Source organism: Trachypithecus francoisi, unplaced genomic scaffold, assembly GCF_009764315.1.
Source record: "Trachypithecus francoisi isolate TF-2019V2 unplaced genomic scaffold, Tfra_2.0 Contig01665, whole genome shotgun sequence".
NCBI classification, from domain to species: domain Eukaryota; kingdom Metazoa; phylum Chordata; class Mammalia; order Primates; family Cercopithecidae; genus Trachypithecus; species Trachypithecus francoisi.
The window spans coordinates 1041795-1050229 of record NW_022681447.1 but is presented as its reverse complement, the minus strand read 5'-3'; the positions used below and the strand labels follow the sequence as shown (position 1 = coordinate 1050229).

Here is an 8435-nt window from a genome sequence, read left to right as displayed (position 1 = left end):
AGCTCATTCAAAAAAAAAAAAAGGCCGGGCGCGGTGGCTCATGCCTGTTAACCCAGCACTTAGGGAGGCCGAGGCAGGCAGATCACAAGATCAAGAGATCAAGACCAGGCCAGCCAACATGGTGAAACCCTGTCTACTAAAAATACAAAACTTAGCTGGGTGTGGTGACATGCACCTATAGTCCCACATACCCAGGAGGCTGAGGCAGGAGAATCACTTGAACCCAGGAGGCGGAGGTTGCAGTGAGCCAAGATCACGCCATTGAACTCCAGCCTAGCAATAGAGCAAGACTCTGTCTCTAAACAAAAAACAGACACACAAAAGACAAGCAAACATTCAGAATAACACCAGTGGTGCCCAGACAGACAGATAGATGGTTGGATAGGCAGGTTACAGGGAGGGTAGGTAAGCAGGGTGATAGAATGAACAGTGTGACTGCAGCTCATGGAGCGGAAGTTCAATGTCTTAGTTTTCTAATTTCTTTCTCTGAGTTCATGTCTCTATCCAACTCTCCCTCCCCACCAGCCCCCACAAAGTGAAAACTAAAGCCCCCAGATCTTACCTGTTAAGCCCTCAACCTGATGTCAGGGAAAGAACCCTGACCACCTGTCCTTCCTCTTTCTGGCCTGAGAGGGCCACACTCGGTGGGGGGTGTCCTTCTTTTCACAGCTAATAACACAGAAACGAGCTCCTTGGAGCGCCTTGTGCCCGTTGGGCGAGGGCCACAGGCATGGGCCCCAGCCCCCAGCAGAAAAGGCTCTCAGGGTCCCGAGGGAAGTTTGTGAGCAGCCTGGGAGCTCCTGTGGGCAGGCAGTAGGCGTGACGGAAAGAGAAAAATCATCACAGCTCACACTAAGTAAGGCCTGTTGCTGGATGTGCTGAACCTTTGGGCAAAACTTTGTTTCATTTAGCAAACCTCCATAACAACGCTTTGAGGAAGTGATTCCCACTTTCAGACAAGGAAACTGAGGCTCAGAAAGGCAAAGTCACCTGCCTAAGTTTCACAGGGCTTCAGGGGTGGAGCACTTCCCAGAAGGAACGTGGGCCAGAGCCCCTTCTCTGCTCAAACTCTGCCCGTGGCTCCCACCTCACTCCAGGTAGAAGCTGAATTCCTTTCTGCGGCTCACATGGCTCTGCTTAATCTGTCCCCCACCCTCACCCAACTTCCCCTAAGACCACCCCCCACCACACCGCCTCTTCTGGTTCTTCAGATAGCCCTGGATCCTCCCGCATTGGGGCCACCAGCCCTGTATCTGCCTGGAGTTGCCTTCCCATGGAAGTAGGTGACCTGCAGCCGCCTCCCTGCGGTCCCCCAGGTTTCTCCCCACAGCAGCTTCTCCTCTCAGCCTTCCCCGGCCTTCCTGTTGGAAATCGCAGTCCTCCCACCCACTGTCCTCCTGCAGCCAGGACTCCCTGACGTATTCTCCATATATCTTACATATTTATGTATTGGATGTCTGCCTCTTTCCAGGAAAACATTGGCTCTGCAAGGGCAGAGACTTTTGCATGGTTTGTTCACTGTCATTTCCCTGGTGGCCAGAACATCACCTGGCACATAGTAGGTGCCCAGTATGTGTTTAATGGATGAACGAGTTGGGACCTGCACCCAGGTAGTTTAAACTAAAGTGAACTAATGAAAATGTAGTCTGAGAAACCAAACCTCACAGGGTTGCAAATCAGACTTCAGTATTTTAAAAATTTATTTTTACTTTTTATCATGGAAAATTTGAACATACACAAAGTAGCAAGAATAGTATAACATGTCACCCAGTTGCAACAATTGTCAACCCACGGGCAATCTTGCGTCATGTGCACCTTCTTCCACTTCCACCCTTCCTGTGTTATTTACTTTAAAAAGTACCCCAACATTTAGCATCTTAGCAGTTTAGCAAAATAACGGTTCCTGTGGATCAAGAATCTGGGCCCGTCTCATCTGATGGCTTAGCTGAGGGCAGAGCTGCTCCTGAGCTCACTCAGGCGGTTGTTGGTAGGACTCAGCTCCTCCCAGGCAGGGGACCAGAGTCCTTTGCCAAGTGGGTTTCTCCAGAGGGCAGCTTACAACACAGCAGTGGCTTTGCCAGAGTGAATAGGGTGGGGTGCTGGGTAAGGGGAGTCCAAATGAGCGGGGAGTCACAATCTTTTGTGAACTAACCTCAGAAGTGACATCCCAGCCCAGGGCAGTAGGCTCAAGCCTATAATCCAAGCCCTTTGGGAAACTGAGGCCGGAGGATTCTTAAGGCCAAGAGTTTTAGATCAGCCTGGGCAACATAGCCAGACTCCATCTCTACAAAAAAAAAAGAAAAAAAGAAAAAAATTAGGGGGGTATGGGTGCACACCCCTATAGTCTCAGCTACTCAGAACATTGAGGCAAGAGGATCACTTGATCCTGGGAGGTTGAGGCTTCAGTGAACTGAGATTGTGCCCTGCACACCTGGCCTAGGCAACAGAGTGAGACCCTCTCTCAAAAACAAAAAAAGAAAAAGACATTCCATGGCTTTTGTGGTATTCAATTCATTCGAATCAAGTCCCTAGGTTTGGCCCACACACAAGGTGAGAGGACTGCACAAGGGTGTGAGTACCAGGAGGGGCCCTAGCCCATGCCTCCTACAGACATGTGGGCTTGTGGACGCAGGGCCCTATGTGCGAACACTCATCACAGCACTGCCACAAGGCAGAGGCTTTGTGCACCACAGCGCATCCCTCCAGCCCTCCTGGCCCAGCAATGCTGTGCTGTGGCACTGCCTCCACTCCGCCTGCCCTGTCCTCTTCTCTTCTGCCTCTGGGCTTCCTCAGCCCCTGCACGCACAGGCTGGGTTTGTGAGGGAGCTGATATTCTCAGGGGCAACCTTGAACTGACAGGAATGTGAGTCTGTAGATGAGTCCCTGACCTCCATCCTATGCATCCTACATAGTTCTTCATACGGTCCTTGATGGGGTCAAGCTGCTGGTGCCCACAGCAGTGAATACCTTTGCTGGGCACCCTGCATTGTTTCTGGACTCTTCCCCTGTTGTGGCCAGCTTCTGAGATGACCTCTTATGAGCCTCACCTCCAGTCTTCATGCCCTGTGATGTCTGTGGTCTGTTTACCTAGTGGAGTAAGGTGGAGGTGATGGTGTGTGACTCCCAAGGCCAGGCCACCAAAGGCATTGCAGTGCCCTCCTGCATCTTTTGGATTCTTGCCCTGGAGAATGCCAGCTGACATGTTGTGAGGACATTCAAGCACCCTGTTGAGAGGAACTGAGACGGCCCACTAATAGCCATGCAGATGAGCCTGGAGACAGACCTTCCAGCCCCAGGCGAGCCTTCAGATGATGGCAGCCATGGCCAATGACTGACAGCAAACTCACGAAAAGAGCTGAGCCAGGACCACCCAGCCAAGACCCACAGAACCTGCAAGGGATAAATAAAAGATAATTGTTGCTTTAAGCCATTAGGTCATGAAGTAATTTGGTGTATGGCAGTAGATAATAGTGAGACTTTTACTCTCCTGCTTCCTCAGTCTTGCTTCCGGAGAGCACCTCCCAGACCAACTGCCTGCACCCAAGCGTTTGTCTCAGCTCTGCTTTCAGGGGCATTCAAACCAACACAGTCACAGTGAAAACTTAGGGTCAAGGTAACGTCCATCCACAAGACACTTGATAAACTCTGGTATTGTCATTCCACTGACTCCCAAACAGCAGTGAACATGAGTGACCAAGAACTACCTCAATCAGCTAGGGGAGGTCCCTAGCACCCAAGGTGAAATGAAGAAAATGAGAAGCAAGAAAAAGAAGGATACCCACAGTGACACTCTCAATAAAAAGTTTCCAAACACACAGTTCCATTATTTGCACTAACGCTTATGGGCACACATGTATGTAGTGGTAAAAGCACAAAAGTGTTTGTGAGACAAGCAAATGCCAGAATCAGAGTAATGGCCATTTCTGGGGATACAAAGAGAGGAGAGATGGGCTGGGAAAGGGACCAGGAGCACCATGTATTGGAATCCTTGGTGGAGAATTGAAGCAGATCTGAAGATGAAGCTTGTTGGTGAGTGCACAGCTGTGTGTTATATAACTTTTTGTGCCTGGCTGCAAATCCACTGTTGCATTTAATTTTTTTTTTTTTTTAGATGGATTCTTGCTCTGTCGCCAGGCTGGAGTGCAGTGGCACAATCTCGGCTCACTGTAACCTCCGCCTCCCAGTTTCAAACAATTCTCCTGCCTCAGCCACCCAAATATTTGGGATTACAGGCATGAGCCACCACACCCAGCTAATTTTTGTATTTTTAGTAGAGATGGGGTTTCACCATGTTGACCAGGATGGTCTCAATCTCTTGCCCTCGTGATCCACCCGCCTCAGCCTCCCAAAGGGCTGGTATTACAGGTGTGAGCCACTGCACCCAGCCACATTTAATATTTTTTATTTTTATTTTTTTATTTTATTTTTTTTTTTTGAGACAGAGTCTCGCTCTGCCGCCCAGGCTGGAGTGCAGTGGCCGGATCTCAGCTCACTGCAAGCTCCGCCTCCTGGGTTTACGCCATTCTCCTGCCTCAGCCTCTCGAGTAGCTGGGACTACAGGCGCCCGCCACCTCACCTGGCTAGTTTTTTTTTTGTATTTTTTTAGTAGAGACGGGGTTTCACCATGTTAGCCAGGATGGTCTCGATCTCCTGACCTCATGATCCGCCCGTCTCAGCCTCCGAAAGTGCTGGGATTACAGGCTTGAGCCACCACGCCCGGCCCACATTTAATATTTTTTAAAATGAGGGATGAAACATACAAAGGGAACTTGGAGGTCTGATTCCATTTCAGCTGCTGGTTCTGTGGCCTTCCAGAGCACTTCCCAAAATGTATCACTCATGGTCCTGCCTCAGTGACTTTGCATTGGCTGTTCCATCCTCTGCGATACTTTTCCACCAGAGAGATGCCTGACCTCATTCTTGCCGTTGTGTTCAGAACCACAAAATACCGTGTATTGTAAAAATGTCCCGTTTGCTTATGTCTGAGAGAATGGGTTTCAGCTGCTGACCCCCTCACCAGGCACAGAGCAGTGGTCTTGGCAGGGACGGGCCCGGGGCCTTTGGGTCGTTCCTCCCGAGAAATGCTGCTTAGGCCTTTGACCAAGACACAGGAAAAAGAGAGCAGAGATGCAAACACAGATACGCAGCAATCGCTCTGCCCAGATTCACTTCAGCTTCCCCCTTGGCACTTGGTATTTTCACAGCTCTCCAAGGCCATTAGTGACAATTGTGTCCTAAGTAGGTCACAGCGATTATCCCCCTTTTAGGGGCAATCATTATCATCATTGTGAGGCCACCAGTTGGTGTTTAGTGTCGTGCTGTTCCACGAACTGCTTGGACACTTGACAGGCCCTATCAGCACAAAGCCCTTCAGAGAGGCTGGGGGCAGCAATCTGCTCTTTCCTTTTCCAGAAGGAACAGAGGTTGAGAGAGGGTAAATGGACCCCCTGCCCTGCCAAGAGGAGTGTCAGATGGCCTTTGGGGAGGGGATGAGTCCCCCTCAGACACTGTGAAAGAGTGGTGTCCTCTCTGCCCAGGATCTGATATCAGCACCACTGACCACCCCCTTCCTTCAGAGAACGTCTCCTCTGTCCCTCCCTGTGGTCCTGGGGAGGCTGCCAGGCCAGCTCACCGCCACCCTCCCTGCAGTGGCGAGCAGCCGGTCCAAATGGGAGCGTAAGCCACATTTTCCAAAAAGCACACAGGAAGTTATAAATCCAGTGGTGCAATCAGAAGCAGAAAAACAAAACCCCCAAATCCGAGTATCTCAGTGGACCACAGGATAAATTCAAGTTGGTAAGATGAAAAGGAAGGTTTCGGCCGGGCGCGGTGGCTCAAGCCTGTAATCCCAGCACTTTGGGAGGCCGAGACGGGCGGATCACGAGGTCAGGAGATCGAGACCATCCTGGCTAACACGGTGAAACCCCGTCTCTACTAAAAATACAAAAACTAGCCGGGCGAGGTGGCGGGCGCCTGTAGTCCCAGCTACTCGGGAGGCTGAGGCAGGAGAATGGCGTAAACCCGGGAGGCGGAGCTTGCAGTGAGCTGAGATCTGGCCACTGCACTCCAGTCCGGACAACAGAGCGAGACTCCGCCTCAAAAAAAAAAAAAAAAGAAAAGAAAAGGAAGGTTTCACTAAGTGTTATTTAAGAAAAACAAGCAGGCAGGGCTCAAATTGGGAAGAGGATGTGTAGGGATAAGTGAAGCTCTTCTTAATGTACACCCCACGGTTTCCAGAGACAACAAAAATGGCTTGAGCACTTGAGGTGAGGACCTGGAGGGAAGGCTCAAGAGGCCAAAGGCTTGCAACATAGAGCAGAGAAAACCACAGCCTCACTCTGAGGCCCCCTGTTACAGGCTGTGACCTGGGACCTGCCTGGCCCCCCCCAGGTCTGGTCCTGGCTTCCCTCACTGTTACATATTTGCCTTAAATTAGAAGCAGACCTGCACACAGCTGCCCACCCGCTCCTAGGGGTTGACACCGTATCTTATCTCCCATTCTTTTATTTATTTATTTATTTTAGATGGGAAAATGGAGACCCAGGAAGATGCACAAAGAGGTCCCAAGGTTGTCTGGGACTCTATGAGACTTGATGCCTAATGCTGGAGTCCACGTCCCTCACTGCTGCTCCCTGCTGCAGCCCTGACTCGCCCCGTCCAGCCTGCCCACTACGCTCAACCCTTCCAGGCTGCCTATTACCCAGCCTGATGCTGGGTCCTGAGCCTGTGGGCTCTGGCCAGGCCCAGCTATGCATGGACCATGGAGTTGAATGGCGGCTCACTGGTCTCCCGCTCCTACCCCTTCCCCCACCCACACATGGCTTGTTTTCTTTCCAGCAGTTAGAGGATTGCTGTCTAAAGCTGTCTTCCCTCCTCCTCACAAAGCCTCCAGGGCTCCCACCTCCCTCAGGATGAGGCCAGAGTCCTCCCACTGGCCCCCGTGAGCACTCTGGCCTGGTGGCATGCCTGCTTCCCTTGCTTCCTGCTCGTTTCATTCTGGCCACTCATGGTACTGCCTCAGGGCCTTCGCACTGGCTGTTCCCTCTCCTGCAATGCTTTTCCACATGACACCAACAGAACTTGCTCCCTCATCTCCTTCAGACTTTGTTCCACTGCAACTTTCTCAGTGAGCCTTCCTTGAGCGCCCTGTGGTGGAGGGGTACAGAAATACCCTCTAGGGTGGGAAGAAAAGCAGCCAGCCTGGGGCCCCAGTCAGGGCCTCAAGATGTGGCCTTATGCTGCTCTGATCCTGCCCTGTGTCAGGGCGTGCCCCGCTCTCAGATGTGCTGGCCCCTGACCACCACACCCATTCCGACAAGGAGCCTGCAAAGGCTGTAGCACCCAGGGATGAGGATGAAACATTTTTAGCCTTCCCACAGGAAGACAAAGCAGCATGCATAAGAAGGCACGTTGGCTCATTTCTGCTTGAACCCCTGACTCTGTGACAATGTGCAGCTCTCTGGAAAGATGCTTTGAAGACGAAACAGGATGGAGCTCACAGGCCCGCACATCTCTTGCCTGAGTCACTTGCCTTTCTGACAGGCTTAGTGATGATGCCTCTGCCATCTATAACCAGAGGTGCTCTTCCACCCACACTTTGATGGGATGCTGCTTCAATATAACTTCTGAGCTAGTTCGATATGATTTTGCAATTGCTGAACCTCCACCACCTGTATGTAAGCGGTGGACTCCTACAGAACTGCTCCCAGACAGCAGACGTGGTCTGGAGTCCTCAGACTCCTGAATGAAATGAACTTTAATTCTTTGAAAGCTTGATTTTGTTTTCTTTGTCAACACTGGGAAATTGGGCTTAGAGGGGCTTCCAGGGGCCTCTTGGCCCTCCAGTTTTCCTGGCCTCCCTTTGTCTCCTGACTTGCCCTTATGTTTCTCTATCATCCAGGAACTGGAGTTGCTAAGCTCCTAGCTCCAGCCTGTCCCACCAGCAGGGGCTCCAAGGGGCTTGGGCTTCCCAGAGTGCAGTGCCCACATGGCAGACAAACCCACATCATGTGTCCCAGTCTCCTGGGCTGGTTCAGGCATGTGATTACGCTCGTGGGGTCTGTGTCTCTTGCTCGGATTTAACCATATACCCTCCCAACCCGCCAACTAGGTTTCAATGCAAGGGAAGGCCAGATCCCTGTGTGTTATGTCTGACCCACACACCTACGTGAGCGCATGTCTGTGCACAGGGAGCGTGTGTCTGGGGTCCCGATGGCAGTGTTTACACAAGACCCTCTGTCCAGTGAGAGGGCACACATGCATGTCCTGAACATCTGGGGCTGGAACTCCCAGGAGCGAGCATGGGGTAAGGGGCAGAAATTCCTTTACAATGGGCCACCAGGGCACCCCCACTGGTGGCGTGGACCTACCCCCTCGGGTGGCATGGAAAATATCTGGAGCCTAGGCCGAAGGTATGAATGTCCCCAGGGAGAAGG

General features: G+C 51.6%; 1 long non-coding RNA gene across 1 annotated transcript; it reads left to right on the top strand.

The window, feature by feature from the left end:
• The first annotated feature begins 414 nt into the window (after positions 1-414).
• On the top strand, positions 415-3426 carry LOC117074914. The gene is made up of 2 exons (XR_004433762.1): positions 415-856; positions 2913-3426. It is a non-coding gene; the product is annotated as an uncharacterized LOC117074914 (long non-coding RNA).
• The last annotated feature ends 5009 nt before the right edge of the window (positions 3427-8435 follow it).